The 18,261-nt window shown below is 42.5% G+C and overlaps 1 pseudogene; it reads right to left on the reverse strand.

Moving 5' to 3' along the window:
* Window positions 1-6,659: 6,659 nt before the first annotated feature.
* Window positions 6,660-7,141, reverse strand: LOC112636522 (annotated as a pseudogene).
* Between the last annotated feature and the right edge of the window lie 11,120 nt (window positions 7,142-18,261).

Below are 18,261 nucleotides of genomic sequence, written 5' to 3' on the forward strand. Positions count from 1 at the left end.
GGGGCCAACATAGAGCTCAGACCATGGCTTCAGAGGGTCCAAGCCCCAAGTCTTGGCAGCTTCCACATGGTGTTGAACCTGCAAGTACACATAAGTCAAGAATTGGAGTTTGATAACCTCTGCTCAGATTTCAGAGGATGTATTGGAAACACCTGGATGTCCAGGAAGAAGTTTGCTGCAGGGGTAGGGCGCTCATGGAGAACCTCTGCTAGGACAGTGTCGAAGGGAAATGTGGGGTCAGAGCCCCCACATAGAGTCCTCACTGGGGCACTGCCTAGTGGAGCTATGAAAAGAGGGCATCATACTCCAGACCCCAACATGGTAGATCCACCAACAGCTTGCACTGTGCACCTGGAAAAGCCACAGACACTCAATGCCAGCCCATGAAAGCCACTGAGAAGGAGGCTGTAGCCTACAAAGCCACAGGGGCAGAGTTGCCCAAGGCCATGGGAACCCACTTTCTGCATCAGCATGACTTGGATGTGAGACATGGAGTCAAAGGAGATAATTTTGGAGCTTTAAGATTTTACTACCCCACTGGATTTTGGACTTGCCTCTGGCCTGTAGCCCCTTTGTTTTGGCCAATTTCTCCCATTTGGAATGGCTGTATTTACTCAATGCCTGTACCCCCATTGTATCTAGGAAGAAACTAACTTGCTTTTGATTTTACAGGCTCATAAGCAGAAGGGACTTGCCTTGTCTCAGTTGAGACTTTGGACTGTGGACTTTTGAGTTAATGCTGAAATGAGTTAAGACTTTGGGAGGACTGTTGGGAAGGCATAATTGGTTTTGAAATATGAGGACATAAGATTTGGGAGGGGCAAGGGTGGAATGATACGGTTTGGCTGTTTCCCCACCCAAATCTCATCTTGAATTCCCACGTGTTGTGGGAGGGACTGGGTGGTGGGAGTTAATTGAATCATGGGAGTGGGTCTTTCCCATGCTGTTCTTGTGACAGTGAATAAGTCTCATGAGATCTGATGGGTTTAAAAAAATGGAAATTTCCCTTCACAAGCTCTCTTCTCTTGTCTGCCACCATGTGAGATGTGCCTTTCACCTTCTGCCATGATTGTGAGGCCTCCCCAACCACATGGAACTGTAAGTCCATTAAACCTCTTTCTTTTGTAAATTGCCCAGTCTCGGATATGTCTTTATCAGCAGTGTGAAAACAAACTAATACATAGCTCAGGATATTTTAGGTTAGTGGCTGAGAGGAACATAGGAAGGAACTTGGAGGCTTCTGTCATAAGCTGTAATTGGGGAAGAAGCCCACGGAACTGCTGGGAGTGAAACCATCACTGTATTTTCTTTCTCCTTTTTCTTTTTTTCCAGTCTTTATTTTCCCTCCCTCCCTCCCTCCGTTCCTTCCTTCCTTCTCTTCTTTCTGTGACAGGGTCTCACTCTGTTGCCCAGGTTGGAGTGCAGTGGTACCATCTCAGCTCACTGCACCCTCTGCCTCCCAGGCTCAAGCAATCCTCCTACCTCAGCTTCCTGTGTAGTTCAGACTACAGGCATGCACCTCCACACTTGGCTAACTTTTTAATTTTTTTGTAGAAACGGGGTCTCACTCTGTTGCCAGGGCTGGTCTCAAACTCCTGGACTCAAGTGATCCTCACACCTTGGCCTCCCAAAGTGCTGGGATTACAGGCATGGACCCAACACTTTCTTTTTTCTTTTCTTTTCTTTTCTTTTGAAACAGAGTCTCATTTTGTTGCCAGGCTGGAGTGCAGTGGCGTGATCTTGGTTCACTGCAAGCTCCACCTTCTGGGTTCAAGCAATTCTCCTGCCTCAGCCTCCCTAGTAGCTGGAACTACAGGTGAGTGCCACCACCCCCAGCTAATTTTTGTATTTTTGTAGAGATGAGGTTTCACCATGTTAGCCAGGATGGTCTCCATCTCTTGACCTTGTGATCCGCCCACCTTGGCCTCCTAAAGTGGGATTACAGGCATGAGCCACCGTGGCTGGCCTCATCACTTTATTTTCAATGTATGAGCAAGATGATTAAACTAGTTATCTCATCAAGGAATACTTTCAACAATGATGCTGATTAGGAATACTGGAAAACTTTCAAAGTAAGAAGAAACAAAGCTAAGAATTGGTTTGGTTAAGTTACAGGGTGATATTTATTGTAGTCGTCTGTATTAATTGTTGCTTAATTATACTGCAGCACTAGGTGTGTTCAGTTTTCATAATTTGTTGCATATATTGCAAGGTCATCAACTAATAGCTAATTGATTTTTAGAGCATGAAAGGACCTTGTAGAGATTATATGGGCATAGCCTGCTCACAATTTAACATTTTAAAGGGAGAAGCCTAGGGATTCTGGGGGTAGAAAAGTAACGTTTTTACCCTTTCCCTTTGGATTTTTCTCATATAGGGCCTTCTGAAAATATGTGCTTAAGTCTATGCTGCTATTATATTCATAGGAATTTTTAAGCTTTCAAGGAAGTGTAGATTCAGAAGAAATTTGAAAACAATTTTTAAAAATATTCTTGATACAGAACCTTTGAGGGAGATGCAAATGTTCTGAATGCCAAATTTACTTAGATTTAAAAATACATATCTTCAAGCAAAGTTGCCATGACAACCTTTCTTAATGTGTGTATAAATTTTATCTCTGTCTCTTCAAGGTTTTTGTATTTTCCAATACAGGGTCTAATTACAAGAATTGAGCTCTGTGGTGTATTTCTATCTGGATGGTGCCCTATAGAAATTATATAATATTAGAAAATGCAAATCAAGCAATAGGGAAGTTCTATAGCACAGTGATGTCACATAGGTAAATGTCATCTTGTTCTCTCTGTGATCAGAGATGTTTCTGGCTTCAAACCCAAGATGAAATTTGGGACTGAAGTAGAACTGTGAATCTGTTCTGCTTCTCTTTTTTCATATCTAGAAGATTTACAGGGTGATCTTAGGAAGTTTGGTACATTCTGGGCCAACTCTCTTGGTTAGCCCTAACACTGATCCAGCCTCCTTGGGTTCTTCTCGATCTAATCAGTAGCTGATATCATAGGATGTTTCAGAACCACAAGACCCTTCTCTGCGATGGCATGCATGTGCACAGAGATAACCCAGAAGCAGTTTCTGGCCTGAGCCCCAATCCAGCAGCAGTCTGGGGATACCTCTTCACTTCCTTTTACCGTATTTCCATGCCCAGCCTTCAAATAAAACACTTGAAAGATGTCCCACAGTCCGTGTTATGATGTTTATAAAGGTTTTTGAGTTCATTTTTATTGTAAGAGGCACAATCACTACTGGCTATATAATTTGTGAGACCTAGTAGAGGAGGAAATCTCCTCTTCTTATGGCCCTGCCTTTTCAACCTTTGATGTATGCGATCCCAAGGAACTGAAATATCCTGCTCTGGGACACCTTACTGACTGGGGTGGTGTAGAGAGCCCTGCCAGCCACCTGTTGAACATGCTGTGGTGCTGCCAGCCCAAAGTAGATGTTTCCTTGCCTTTCCTGAAAATACTCCAAAACAGACTGCTTGTGGGACCCCTCCAACCTGTTCCCAGATTCCCACTGGAGGCTGAGGGCAACCACAGGGAAAAGTGAGCCTCCTCTCCACTCTCCTGCCAATGTAATCCAATTACTGCTCAGGGCAGAAGGCAATAGTGGTTGTAGTAGTGAGCAGAGTTGGAGAGAGGAAGGCTGGGTGGGGGTCAGGGTACCAAGGGGCAGGCAGCTAGTCACTGAGAACCTGTAGGGGGAGGCATGGAGGTGGGCTCCAAGCATGCTCCATGGTCCCATTGGACTTCACTTACAAAACACAAATTCAAAAATGAAATCATTAAGAATTTAAAGCCAGCTGGGTGCTGTGGCTCACACCTGTAATCCCAGCACTTTGGGAGGCCAAGGTGAGTGGATCATGAGGTCAGGAGTTCAAGACCAGCCTGGCCAACATGGTGAAACCCCATCTCTACTAAAAATACAAAAATTAACCGGGCGTGGTGGTGCATGCCTGTAATCCCAGCTACTCGGGAGGCTGAGGCAGGAGAATCACTTGAACCTGGGAGGCAGAGCTTGCAGTGAGCTGAGATCAGCCACTGCACACGAGCCTGGGCAACAGAGTGAGACTCTGTCCAAAACAAAAAAGAATTTAAAGACAGTGCCCTCAAAGCATTAAACCCCAAGCACAGTGTCCCTCTGAGCAGTGGAATTCTGAGCAACTATATTGGTTGGAGTATAGCTGGCCCCCGGACATGTCTGACTTTAGAGGGCATGGTACTTGTGACTCGGTGGTTTCTGAGGGCTCTCCTTCTTGGTTGTATGCTAGTAGTTCTTGCAAATGTACATAAATGTCTCATTCACGATCTTTCTTTTAAGTGGTTTAAATCTCTAGAATGTCTTACAATTCTTTACAAAATAGGCAATGAATAGATGCCAATCTTTTTGTGAAAAAAGAAAAAAACAATTTCATATACACATTTATTAAAGTTGCAAAGGTATATATATATATATTTTGAAACATGGTCTCTCACTCTGTCGCCTAGGCTGGAGTACAGTGGCATGATCATTGCTCACTGCAGCCTCAACCTCCAGGGCTCAAGTGATCCTCCCACCTCAGTCTCCTGAGTAGCTGGAACTATAGGCTCGAGTCAGCATGCCTGGCTAGTTTTTGTGTTTTTTGTAGAGATGGTGTTTGACCATGTTGTCCAGGCTGGTCTGGAACTCCTGGACTCAAGCTATCCCCCCGCCTTGGCCTCCCAAAGTGCTGGGATTACAGGTGTGAGCTACCATACCCTGCCAAAAGAATTCTAAAAATCTCTTTTCTTAAACCATTTCACTCATGAAACTCTTACTTTCCTGTATATTAAGCATAATTGCCAGAAAATTTTCTGCTGGAAGTTAAAATGATGTTTTCCCCTGAAATATCATTATAAAACCCTATGAAATATTTCAGTGATATGAATCATTCACTTAGTCATATGGGTAGACATTTAGATAATAGAAGTAGTTAACAGAAATCTGTGAGAAATATATATTGTTAATTCCTGTGGAGGAGGAAGGACGAAATCCTACTGAAATATTTTAAGTGTAGTTAAATTCAGTGTTCCCTGCCATTTTAAAATATCAAGATTATTCTGTTTTACTCCTTTCTTTCCAAGAGGATACATGAAATAACTTTGATAAAATCACGAGTCAGTTTTTGTTTGCTGTTAACTTCTACTGCATTCTATTTCATGAAAATAGCAATTGGTGGCCAAGAATACCCTTATTCTTATCAACTTTGTACTACATAAATGAGACATTATTACCAAGCATCATAGAATTCAGTTAGCAATTTTGTCAAAGTATAATCTCTTTGTTTGCAATATTATTGCAACAGACAAGAAACAAGTTGTTTTTAAAAAAATTAGCAAAGTTTGAAAATTATACATTTGATAGGTCAGTTAATATTTAGCATACAGGTTCTAATAGAATTAATGCATAATCAGAAAAACTTACATTTCAAACTCTGTAATTCATATTATTAAATGAAGGTTAGTATACTTTTCAGTAATAAAAACTTAGTTAATACATTTTGAAGCTTGAAGTTTAAGAAAATCTTCAACATAATTTAAAACAAAAATATGAATAGGCTAGACACAGTGGCTCCTGCCTGTAGACCCAGCTACTTGGGAGGCTAGGGCAGGAGAATGAGGTGGGTGGATCACCCAGGAGCTTGAGGCTGCAGTGAGCTAAAATGGTACCACTACACTCCAGCCTGGGAGACAGAGCAAGACCCTGTCTCTAAAAAAAAAATAAATAAATAAATACAAATTTAAATATAAAGTATTTTTGAGAGATACATTTTCTACCTTATTCTTTTTTCTTTTTCTTTCTTTCTTTTTTTTCACTTTAACAAATCTACTTTAATTCCAAAGAAATTAATCTAGGACGGTCAGTAATACACAACACACTTTTATAGGTATCTATCTAACACAAACTTATTTGTATATGTGCAATGTATAATAACTATCTTAGATATGAGTCCTAACAGGATAAAAATATTTTCTTGCAACTACTACTTTATGCCTATGAAGGGTATGAACTTGCAATGTCCTCCTGTCTTAAACCCAAGTTAATGACAGTATCCTCTCAAAATTTTTCATAAATTAGTAATGGTCTAATTTCATTTAAAAAATGGTTCAGCAGGCTGGGCGCAATGGCTCACGCCTGTAATCCCAGCACTTTGGGAGGCCGAGGCAGGCAGATCACGAGGTCAGGAAAGCGAGACCATCCTGGCTAATACAGTGAAACCCCGTCTCTACTAAAAATACAAAAATAAAATTAGCTGCGTGTGGTGGTGGGTGCCTGTAGTCCCAGCTACTCGTGAGGCTGAGGTGGGAGAATGGCACGAATCCGGGGGGCAAAGGTTGCAGTAAGCTGAGGTTGCGCCATTGCACTCCAGCCTGGGCGACAGAGCAAGACTGTGTCTCAAAAAAAAAAAAAAAAAAAAAAGGGTTTCAGCAAATATGAAAATAGAAAGTCCTGTTATTTGTCCATTCATAATATGAGAAAAAAAGAGATGACACATTGCCCTATAGAAAAAGTGGGTTTAGAGACCAGTTCTGGTAGTATTTCACATGGTGAAGTATCAAAAGGTCTAATAAGCAGCCCCCTTGCTCAGGGGAAAAAAATGATTTCAATGTGTTTCTCTTCCAAATTGCTTAGTAACTCCAAATGATTTTCAAATTAGGGGGTGGATTACTGGCACTGAGTTAATCAAATTTAGATCTATCTTGAATAGGGACATTCTAGAAAATCAAGAACATCTCTAACCCTGCACATCTGGTGGAGTCTGGAGTTAGGGACTACATGACCCAAGTCATCAGCTAAATGTGCCAAGAGATTGAACTGTAGACGACCATCTTCCAGTGAGATGTCTTGCCAATTACTAGGAAGAGATGAACCAAAAACTTCTTTAATGTAAGATTCTAAATGACTCTGGAGATCTTCAGGTGGTGTGTGTGTTCGGCTTCGTGAGAGTAGAGACACTGCGGACAGGTTCCTTTTTCACCTCTTCTACTGTCTCAGCAACCACTGGCTCTTTCTCTTTTCTGGATCGAGACCAAAATTCTCTACGTGGTGCCCCTGAGACTGTCCACATGAAGACTTTTCTGATGATGCCGGACACAGATCGCGCTGCCATCTTCGATGAGATCCACAGGCCTCTCTCTTTTTTTTTCCTTTTTTTGAGATGGGGTCTTGCTCTGCCGCCCAGAGGTGGGATCATGGCTCACTGCAGTGCCTCAACTCCCTGGTTTCAAGTGATCATCTTACTTCAGCCTCCCCAGTAACAGAGAGAACAGGCACATGCCACCAAGCCTGGCTATTTATTTTTATTTTTTTTGTAGAGACTGGGGTCTTACTCTATTACCCAGGCTGGTCTCAAACTCCTGGACTCAAGTGATCCTCCCCACTCTGTCTCCTAAAGTGTTAGGGTTACAGGCCTGAGCTACAGCACCCAGCTAGCTGCCCCATTTTTTTTTTTTTTTTGAGATGGAGTCTTCCTCTGTCACCCAGATTGGAGTGTGGAGGCGCAATCTTTGCTCACTGCAACCTCCACTTCCCAGGTTCAAGCGATTCTCCTGCCTCAGCCTCCTGAGTAGCTGGGATTACAAGCGTGAGCCACCATGCCCAGCTAATTTTCTTTCTTTTTTTTTTTTTTTTTGTATTTTCAATGGAGACAAGGTTTCACCATGTTGGTTAGGCTGATCTCGAATCCTGACCTGAAGTGATCCACCCTCCTCCACCTCCCAAAGTGCTGGGATTACAAGCATGAGCCACAGCACCCAGCCTTACCCCACTGCTATACACAGAACTACATTATGGTGCATAATTTCAAATTTATACTGTCCACTCTCTTATGGTTTAATGTTTAAAAAATTTTAATCTTGCTATCGTTTACAAAGAAGGGAGCTCTTTAGTTTGGCATTGCTGATAAGGAAACCACTACAGATTACAAAATATTAAAATATAATCCCTTCAGGTTGTGTTCCAAGTATACAGTGCTCTCTCTCTCTCTCTCTCTCTCTCTCTCTTTTGAGACGGAGTCTTGCTCTGTCCCCCAGGCTGGAGAGCAGTGGTGTGATCTCAGCTCACTACAAGCTCCGCCTCCCGGGTTACACCATTCTCCTGCCTCAGCCTCCCAAGTAGCTGAGACTACAGGTGCGTGCCACTGCGCCCAGCTAATTTTTTTGTATTTTTAGTAGAGATGGGGTTTCACCATGTTAGCTAAGATGGTCTCCATCTCCTGACCTCATGATCCGCCCACCTCGGCCTCCCGAAGTGCTGGGATTATAGGCGTGAGCCACCGTGCCAGGCTTTTTTTGTTTTTGTTTCTTTGTTTGTTTGTTTTTTGTTTCTTGTGTGGTTTTTTTTTTTTTTTTTTTTTGAGACAAGGTCTTGCTGTGTTGCCAGGCTGGAGTGCAGTGGTGCCATCAGGATCATGGCTCACTGCAGCCTCAACTTACCCAACCTAAGTGATCCTCCCACCTCAGCCTCCCGAGTTGGTGGGACTACAGATCCAAGCCACCAGTGCCTGGCTAATTTTTGTATTTTTTGTAGAGACAGGGTTTTTCCATGTTGCTCAGGCTGGTCTTAAACTCCTGAGATCAATGGATCTGTCCACCTCATGAGCCACTGTGCCTGGACTCTCTTCTTTATAAGAGTAATTTTCGGCCAGGTGTGGTGGCTCATGCCTATAATTACAACACTTTGGGAAGACAAGGTGGGCTGGTCACTTGAGGTCAGGAGTTCGAGACCATCCTGGGCAACATAGTGAGACTCCATCTCTACCAAAAGAAAAAATACAAAAATTAGCCAGGCATGATGGCATGCACCCTGTAATCCCTGTAATCAGGAGGCTGAGGATGGAGAATAGTTTGAGCCCAGGAAGTGGAGGTTGCAGTGAGCCATGATCAAGCCACTACACTCCAGCCTGGGTGACACAGCAAGACCCTGTCTCAAGGAAAAAAAAAAAATGAATTTTTTTGGAGCTTCCAGGTATCTGAACGTGTGGAGGTTCCTGGAGGGTGGCAGCCAGGAAAGGCCTTCCCTTATACCTTGTGCTGTGCATCTTTTACATGTGAAGAGACCAGGGATGTGCACACAGAGGAAAGGCCATGTGAGGACACAGAAAGAAGATGGCCTGTAAGGCCAGAAGAGAGGCCTTAGGAGAAACCCAAACTGCCAGCACCCTGATCTTGAACTTCCAGCCTCCAGAACTAGGATGCAACAGCTCTACTGAAGGTTTATGTGGTGAGGAACTAAAACCACGAATGAGAAGCTGAGATCTCCATCAAGAAGATGTGGAGAGTCATCTTGGAAGAGGATTCCCCAGCCCCGTCAAGCCTTCAGATGACAGCATCCCTGGCTGACATCTGAACTACACCCTCATGAGAGACTTGGAGCCACACCACCCAGAGGGGCTGCTCCCAGATTCCTGATTCTCAGAAACTGTGTGAGATAATAATTTTTATCTTTTTCCAAAAAGAGTAATTTCTTCTTGAAAAATGTTTTCCATTTGGGTAGTGGATAATATGAGGGAATTATAGTTGATTTTGTTGGATATAAAAATGATATTGTGGCCAGGCACGGTGGCTCATGCCTGTGATCCCAACACTCTGGGAATCGGAGGCAGGCGGATCACCTGAGGTCAGGAGTTTGAGACCAGCCTGGCCAACGTGGCAAAACCCCATCTCTACTAAAAATATAAAAATTAGCTGGGTGTGGTGGTGCGTGCCTGTAATCCCAGCTACTCAGGAGGCTGAGGCACGAAAATCATTTGAACCCAGGAGGTGGAGGTTGTAGTGAGCCAAAATTGTACCACTGCACTCCAGCCTGGGCTACAGAGCAAGACTCCATCTCAAAAAAAAAAAAAAAAAAAAAAAAAGATATTGTGATTATGTAGCAAAATGTCCTTGTTTTTTAGAGATATGTGCTAAAGTATGTAGTGGTTAAATGTCCTGATTACTGTTATTATCTTTAAAATTCTTTAGCATAAGAATAAGATGAGGCCGGGCACGGTGGCTCAAGCCTGTAATCCCAGCACTTTGGGAGGCCGAGACAGGTGGATCACCAGGTCAGGAGATCGAGACCATCCTGGCTAACATGGTGAAACCCCGTCTCTACTAAAAAATACAAAAAAACTAGCCGGGCGTGGTGGCGGGCGCCTGTAGTCCCAGCTACTCGGGAGGCTGAGGCAGGAGAATGGCGTAAACCCGGGAGGCGGAGCTTGCAGTGAGCTGAGATCTGGCCACTGCACTCCAGCCTGGGCGACAGAGCGAGACTCCGTCTCAAAAAAAAAAAAAAAAAAAAGAATAAGATGAAAAGGTAAGGTAAAAATAGAAGACATTGTCACATGTCACAAATTAATGACTATTTGTGTATTAATTATATCATTCTCCATACTTGTATGTTTGTACTTTCATAATAAAGAGAAAAGGCCGGGTGTGGTGGCTTACACCTGTAATCCTGGCCCTTTGGGAGGCCAAGGTAGGAGGCTCATTTGAGCTCAGGAGTTTGAGAATCCTGGGCAACATAACGAGAGTCTGTTTCTGCAAAAATACAGGTGCGCACCTGCAGTTCCAGGTACTTAAGAGGCTTAGATTGGAGGATCTCAAACTTGAGCCTGGGAGGTCAAGGCTGCATTGAGCCAAGATCAGTACTCCAGCCTTGGTGACAAAGTGAGACCTTGACTCAAAAAACAAAAATACTGTGGCCAAGCGTGGTGGCTTACGCCTGTAATCCCCAGTACTTTGGGAGGCTGAGGCAGGCAGATCACCTGAGTTCAGGAGTTCGAGACCAGCCTGGCCATCATGGTGAAACCCCATCTGTACTAAAAATACAAAAATTAGCCAGGTGTGGTGGTGCACACCAGTAATCCCAGGCTGAGGCACGAGAATCACTTGAATCTGGGAAGTGAAGGTTACAGTAAGCCGAGATCGTGGCTCCAGCCTGAGCAACAGGGTGAGACTCTGTCTCAAAAAAAAAAAAACAAAAAAAACAAAAAACGAAACCCTCCCTGCAAAAACAAATTGAATTCACACAGCTATAAAGCATGGAATCCTGTATTGCACAGCTGTATTGCAGAGTAAGGCTTTTTTTTTTCTTTTAAGTAATTTTTTTTTTTTTAAGAGACAGGATCTCACTGTTGCGCAAGTTGGAATGCAGTGCAGTGGCATTATCATAGCTCACTGCAGCCTCAAACTTCTGGATGCAAGTGATCCTGCCATCTCAGCCTCCCTAGTAGTGGGGACTAGAAGCATGTACCACCACACCTGGCTAATTTTTTATTTTGTGTAGAGACGGGGTCTCACTATGTTGCCGGGGCTTCTCAAACTCCTGAGCTCAAGGGATCTGCCTTGCATTGGCCTCCCAAAGTGCTGGGATTACAGGCATGAGCCACCGCACCCAGCCAATCACATCATTTTTGAATAAAAATCTCTGTAGGCATTTATCCTGAGTACTGTGTAATAGCTAACAGATAACTTAAATCAAGTTGATGATAAAATCACTACAAAAAAAGTCATCTTGGGTTGCATTAATAAAAGTATCCTTTCTGGTTGGGCACGGTGGCTCATGCCTGTAATTGCAGCACTTTGGAAGGCCGAGATGGGCAGATCATGAGGTCAGGAGATTGAGACCATCCTGGCTAACATGGGGAAACCCCGCCTCTATTAAAAATACAAAAAATTAGCTGGGCGTGGTGGCACGCCTGTAATCCCAGCTACTCGGGAGGCTGAGGCAGGAGAATCGCTTGAACTCGGGAGGTGGAGGTTGTAGTGAGCCGAGATCGTGCCACTGCACTCCAGACTGGTGACAGAGCAAGACTCTGTCTCAGAAAAAAAAAAAAAAAAGAAAGAAAGAAATTAGCTGGCTGTGGTGGTACGTACCTGTAGTCTCAGCTACTTAGGAGGCTGAGGCAGGAGAATTGCTTGAACCTGGGAGGCAGAGGTTGCAGTGAGCCGAGATTGCGCCACTGCACTCCAGCCTGGCGATGGAGTGGGACTCCATCTCAAAAAAAAAAAAAAAAAAAAAGGAATCTTTTCTAATTTGGGGAGATAAAAGACTCGCTGGACTTGTAGAAAAATAATTTACATTCATTTTAGAGAAATTAAGATGAGTAAAACTAAAAAAACCCCTACAACTTGGCCGTTCAGATTATACACACACACACACACGCACACGTGCACACTATCCATTTACAAATTGCCTTCCAGAAAGGTTATATCAAATTAAATTCATGAATATGTATGGTTGGTATTGTCATAATGGTCATTCTTTGTAATCTTTGTCAATCTGATAGGTGAAAAATGTTATCTTTTTATTTTACTTGCTTTTTTTGATAATTGGGATATCAAACCTTTTTTAGCTACATTTATTGACCATTTGTATTTCTTATTTTGTAAATTTGCCTTTTGTTTGTCTGTTTGTTATTTGAGACGGAGTCTTGCTCTGTCACCCAGCCTGGAGTGCAGCAGCGAGATCTTGGCTCACTGCAACCTCCCAGGTTCAAGTGATTCTCCTGCTTCAGCCTCCTGAGCACCCGGGATTACAGGCACATGCCACCATGGCCAGCTAATTTTTGTATTTTTAGTAGAGATGGGGTTTCACCATGTTCGTCAGGCTGTTCTCAAATCCTGACCTCGTGATCTGCCCACTTCAGCCTCCCAAAGTTCTGGGATTACTGGCGTGAGCCACTGTAAATTTGCCTGTTTATGTCATTTTCTCTGTTGGGTATTTGTCTTGTTGATTTCTAAGAGCTTCTTATGTATGCTTTATATAGTAAGAACATTAACCCTTTGTCATAAACATCAGACATTTTCCTGAGTCTTTTTAAAATTATTTGTGCTATTTTAAATTATATGAAAGTGTAACATTTTTATTTTCCTTTTTTAAAAAATATAATTTAGAAAGGTCCTCTCCATTCCAATGTCCTATATTTACCTTTATTTTCTTTTAGTTTTTTTGAGACAGAATCTTGCTCTGGTGCCCATACTGGAATGCAGTGGTGAAATCTCAGCTTACTGCAACCTCTACCTCCTGGGTTCAAGAAATTATCATGCCTCAGTCACCTGAGTAACTGGGCTTACAAGAAGGTACCACCATGCCTGGCTAGTTTTTGTATTTGTATTTGTATTCATTTTTTAAGATAGGGTTTCATTCTGTCACCCATCCTGGAGTATAGTGGCATGATCTTGACTCACTGCAGCCTCCACCTCCCAGGTTCAAGTGATTCTCCCACCTCAGCCTCCTGAGTATCTGGGGCTACAGATGCACACCACCATGCCTGGCTAATTTTTGTTATTTTTTGGTAGAGACGGGGTTTTACCATGTTGGCCAGGCTGGTCTTGAACTCCTGACTTCAAGTAGTCGCCTGCCTCAGCCTCCCAAAGTGCTTAGATTACAGGTGTGAGCCACTGTGCTCAACCTCTATTAGTGTTTTTAAAACTTTAAATCTTGAATTTATGTTGCATTTATTTATTATTATTTTGAGACTCAGTCTCGCTCTGTCGCCCAGGCTGGAGTGCAGTGGTGCAGATCATGGCTCACTGCAGCCTCAACCTCTGGGGCTCAAGAGATCCTCCCACCTCAGCCCCCTGAGTAGCTGAGACTACAGGCGTGTATCACCATGCCCGGCTAATCTGCTTTTCTTTTCTCTCTCTCTTTTTTTTTTTTTGTAGAGACAGGGGTCTTACTTTGTTGTCCAGGCTGGTTTTGGACTCTTGGACTCTAATGATTCTCTTGCTTCAGCCTCCCAAAGTGTTGGGATTACAGGTGTGAGCCACTTCTCTCAGTCAGAATTTATTTATTATTATTTTTTGAGACAGGGTCTGGCTCTATTGCCTAGGCTGGAGTGCAGTGGCACAGTCTCGGCTCACTACAACCTCTGCCTCCCAGGCTTAAGCTATCCTCCCATCTCAGCCTCCTGAGTAGCTGTGACTACAGATGTGTGCCACCATGCCCAGCTAATTTTTCTGTTTTTTTTTTGTACAGATCGGATCTCACTCTGTTGCCCAGGCTGGTCTGAGACTCTTGAGCTCAAGTGATCCACCTGCCTTGGGCTCCCAAAATGCTGGGATTACAGGTGTGAGCCACTGTGCCTGGCCCAGTATTTATTTGTATATCATGAGCTAACATTTTTTTCCTGTTGTCTAGTTGTTCTAGTACTCTTTATTTCCCTTTGATTTGAAATGTCACATTGATCACGTATTTAATTCTTATATTTACTAGGATTGAGTTTTTAGGGTTTTGTTTTTGTTTTTGTTTTTGTTTTTGAGACGGAGTCTCCCTCTGTCGCCCAGGCTGGAGTGCAGTGGCACGATCTTGGCTTACTGCAAGCTCTGCCTCCCAGGTTCACATTGTTCTCTTGCCTCAGCCTCCTGAGTAGCTGGGACGACAGGCACCTGCCACCACGGGGTTTCACCGTGTTAGTCAGGATGGTCTCGATTTCCTGGTCTCATGATCCACCCGCCTCGGCCTCCCAAAGTGCTGGGATTACAGGTGTGAGCCACCACGCCCTGCCAAGTTTTTAGTTTTTATTCTACTCCAGTGATATTTTCATTTATTCTACTTTATTTTTTATTTTATTTTTTATTTTTTGAGACAGAGTCTCGCTCTGTTACCCAGACTGGAGTGCAGTGTGCAATCTTGGCTTGCTGCAGCCTCCGCCTCCTGGGTTCAAGCGATTCTTCTGCCTCAGCCTCCCGAGTAGCTGGGATTACAAGTGCCCACCACCATGCCTGGCTAATTTTTGTATTTTTAGTAGAGACGGGGTTTTGCCATGTTGGCCAGTCTCATCTGGAACTCCTGACCTCAGGTGATCTGCCCGCCTCGGCCTCCCAGAGTGCTGGGATTACAGGTTACTTTATGTGTTTTTATTAATTAGAACCACATGTTTTCTTCCTTATTATCCTTTTTCAGAAATGTCCTGGCTACTCTTGTGTTTTTATTTTTATACATGAACTTTAGAATTATGTCGTCAAGTTCCAAAAAATCTGTATTGGGATTGTTGTCTGGTATCATTTTTGCTTCGAATATGGAATACTGAGTTCCATCTAGGGTTCACATTTTAAAGATTTTGACAAGATGGTGAGGACCCCAGAAGGAGGCAGCTACTTGTAAGGATAAGAACGGAATTTACATAAAAATATCATGAAACAGCTCAAAAATAATATTTGTATCTAAAATGTATTTTGTTCCTTTCTCCTGATTTTGAGTTTAGGTCTTCACACTTACTAGGTATCCTTGGGCAATCAATATTTCTTAGTTTCAGTTCCCAAATTGATAAAAGATTGGGGTAAGTCCTAGATAATCTCTAAGATGCCCTCCAACTTATACCTTCCATAATTCTGTAAAATATTTGATGAAGAATACAAGAATTGGTTGTGTTTTTCCTTGAGAAGAAAAAAAACCCCTATGCTGAGTGAATGCCTTTAAGTATCAAAGAGTTGCTTTATTGAAAGGAATTAACATTTTTTTTTTTTTGAGACAGAGTTCCGCTCTTGTTGCCCAGGCTGGAGTGCAATGGCACAATCTCAGCTCACTGCAACTTCCACTTCCCAGGTGCAAGCAATTCTCCTGCCTTAGCCTCCCTAGCTGGGATTACAGGCATGTGCCACCATGCCCGGCTAATTTTGTATTTTTAGTAGAGACAGGGTTTTTCCACGTTGGTCAGACTGTTCTTGAACTTCCAAACTCAGGTGATCTTCCCGCCTCGGCCTCCCAAAGTGCTGAGATTACAGGCATGAGCCACTGTGCCTGGCCAGAATTAACCTTTTTTTTTTAAATTAGAAGAGGTTATGTAATGGATGCTTAATAGACATTATTAATGTTTATGTGCATTATTGAAGTACTGCATTTACGGAGTTAAAGTAGAAGTGTGATTTACAATGGTATAATGGAAAAGAAAAACATTAAAAAATCAAAACCAGGTGTAACTGCTAACTCCCTGATTTCCAAGTATGTTTGGTTAGTTTGTTTCTCTAAACCTTGGTTTTTGAATCTGGAGATGAGGATCATAAAACCTACTTTGCATTTAGTTGTGAAGATTAATTTACGTGAAATGCAGAATGAATGCCTGGCACATTGTAGGCATTGAACACATGTTAATTACTCTAATTTTGCCCCCTCTCCCTCCACAGCTGTTAAAGACTTTTGATAGGGCAAAACATGCTATACTACTGAAGGCTTTTGTTTAATTAAATAACCTACCTAGAGTAGCATAATATCAACACAGAGCCTAATACAGTGTCCTGTATGCCAGTGTTATTGATAACAATGATCAAAACATACAGAAAATAAATGTAAATTGGAGGTTTTCCAGGCATGTGAAAGATTATGTAATTTATATGTAAATTGCACCACCAACTACCCAAGTGCCCAAGCCAGCAATCTTACCACCAACATTGACTCCTCTCTTTCATTAACTTCTATATTCAATCATTCACCAACCCCTATTGATTTTACCTACTAAATATTTATTACTCCATCCATTTCTTTGCATCTCCTCTCCCTGGAGATCACCATCATTTCTTAGCTGGATTGATTTAATAATCCTCAAACTAGTGTCTGCCTTTAGTATTGTTTCCCTGGTCTTTTCTCCATAGTGCATCCATCCTGAATTTATCTGATGAATACGTGAATATTTTGAATTTTCCAAGATATGAGGGAGGTCAGTCAGTATATAACGATTATATATTGTAATTTGATTTTTGTTTGACCCATTTTTAGACTGAAATGAGCAGCCGAATGTGGTGGCTCATACCTGTAATCTCAGCACTTTGGGAGGCCGAGGTGGGCGGATCACCTTAGGTCAGGAGTTCAAGATCAGCCTGGTCAACATGGTGGAATCCCATCTCTACTAAAAATACAAAAATTAGCCTGGCCTGGTGGCGGGTGCCTGTAGTCCTAGTTACTAGGGAGGCTGAGGCAAGAGAATTGCTTGAACCTGGGAGGCAGAGATTACAGTGAGCCAAGATTGCACCACTGCACTCCAGCCTTGGCGACAGAGTGAGACGTTCATCTCAACAACAACAACAACAAAAGAGATGGCTATTAAATCATATACAAAAGTAATTGTTTTTATTCATTAAATTTTTTTTTTTTTTTCCCAGAGACAAAGGTCTATGTTGCCCCAGTCTGGTCTCAAACTCCAGGGCTGAAGTGATCCTCCTGAGTCTCCTGAGTAGGTAGGACTCCATCCTATCCTGCTAGAAGTTATGGTTTTTAAAGGTAAGATGTGCTTATATTACATGGGACTTAGAAGGGGCTAATAATTTTTAAAACACTGGGATAAATTTAAGAAAGATTGTTTTAAGATGGGTTATAACTTCACAACCTCATACATGGGTATATTAGATTTGTATAATTTTGAAAATCTTGTACTAAAGCTCTTAAATATGGCTTCTTAGAGCAACGAGTTTGCTTATTTATGTTTATAAGAAGTTCATGTGAAGTGTGTACTATTATTATAATTGTAACTCTCTAAGGGCTTGAAAATGCACTTTTATCATACCAGTTCATCTGAAAAATTGTAAAAATGAACAGATTTCAATTACCTTCATCAGCTTAAACAATTATGGAGAAGTAGTGGAAGATTTTCATGAGGTACACAATCTCATCCTTAAACCTAGTAACTATATACTCTTTTACAGATTTTGTAGTTACCCTTTTGTGCTTAATCAATCTTGGTGGCAGCAAAGTGTTTATGTCCTTGCATCTTAGATTCTGCTGTGTACAAAGCGTCTCTCTAGATGGAGTTTCACAGCTGCCAGAAATTGTAATCATAGACTTTTTGAGCCAGAAGGGTCGTTTCATAGGCATCACCTGGGAACTTGTTAAACATACATTAATTGGGCCGGACCAACTGAATAAAGAACTCTGGAGGTGGGGTCCAGCAAACTAGTTTAGTAAGCCCTCCAGGTGATTCCAATCCATACTCAAGTTTCAGAATTCCTGACCTGAGTTTCACCCTTTGATTTCTCTTCTTTCTTTTTCCAGACAGAGTCTCCCTCTGTCGCCCAGGTTGGAGTGCAGTGGCGCAATCTTGGCTCACTGCAACCTATGCCACCTTGGTTCAAGTGATTCTTCAGTCTCAGCCTTCTGAGTAGCTGGGATTATAGGCAACCGCTGTCACACCCAGCTAATTTTTATATTTTTAGTAGAGATGGGGTTTCACCATGTTGTCCAGGCTCATCTCGAACTCCTGACCTCAACTGATCCACCTGCGTTGGCCTTCCAACGTGCTGGGATTACAGGTGAGAG

This window comes from Theropithecus gelada, chromosome 12 (genome assembly GCF_003255815.1).
Source record: "Theropithecus gelada isolate Dixy chromosome 12, Tgel_1.0, whole genome shotgun sequence".
NCBI classification, from domain to species: Eukaryota; Metazoa; Chordata; class Mammalia; order Primates; family Cercopithecidae; genus Theropithecus; species Theropithecus gelada.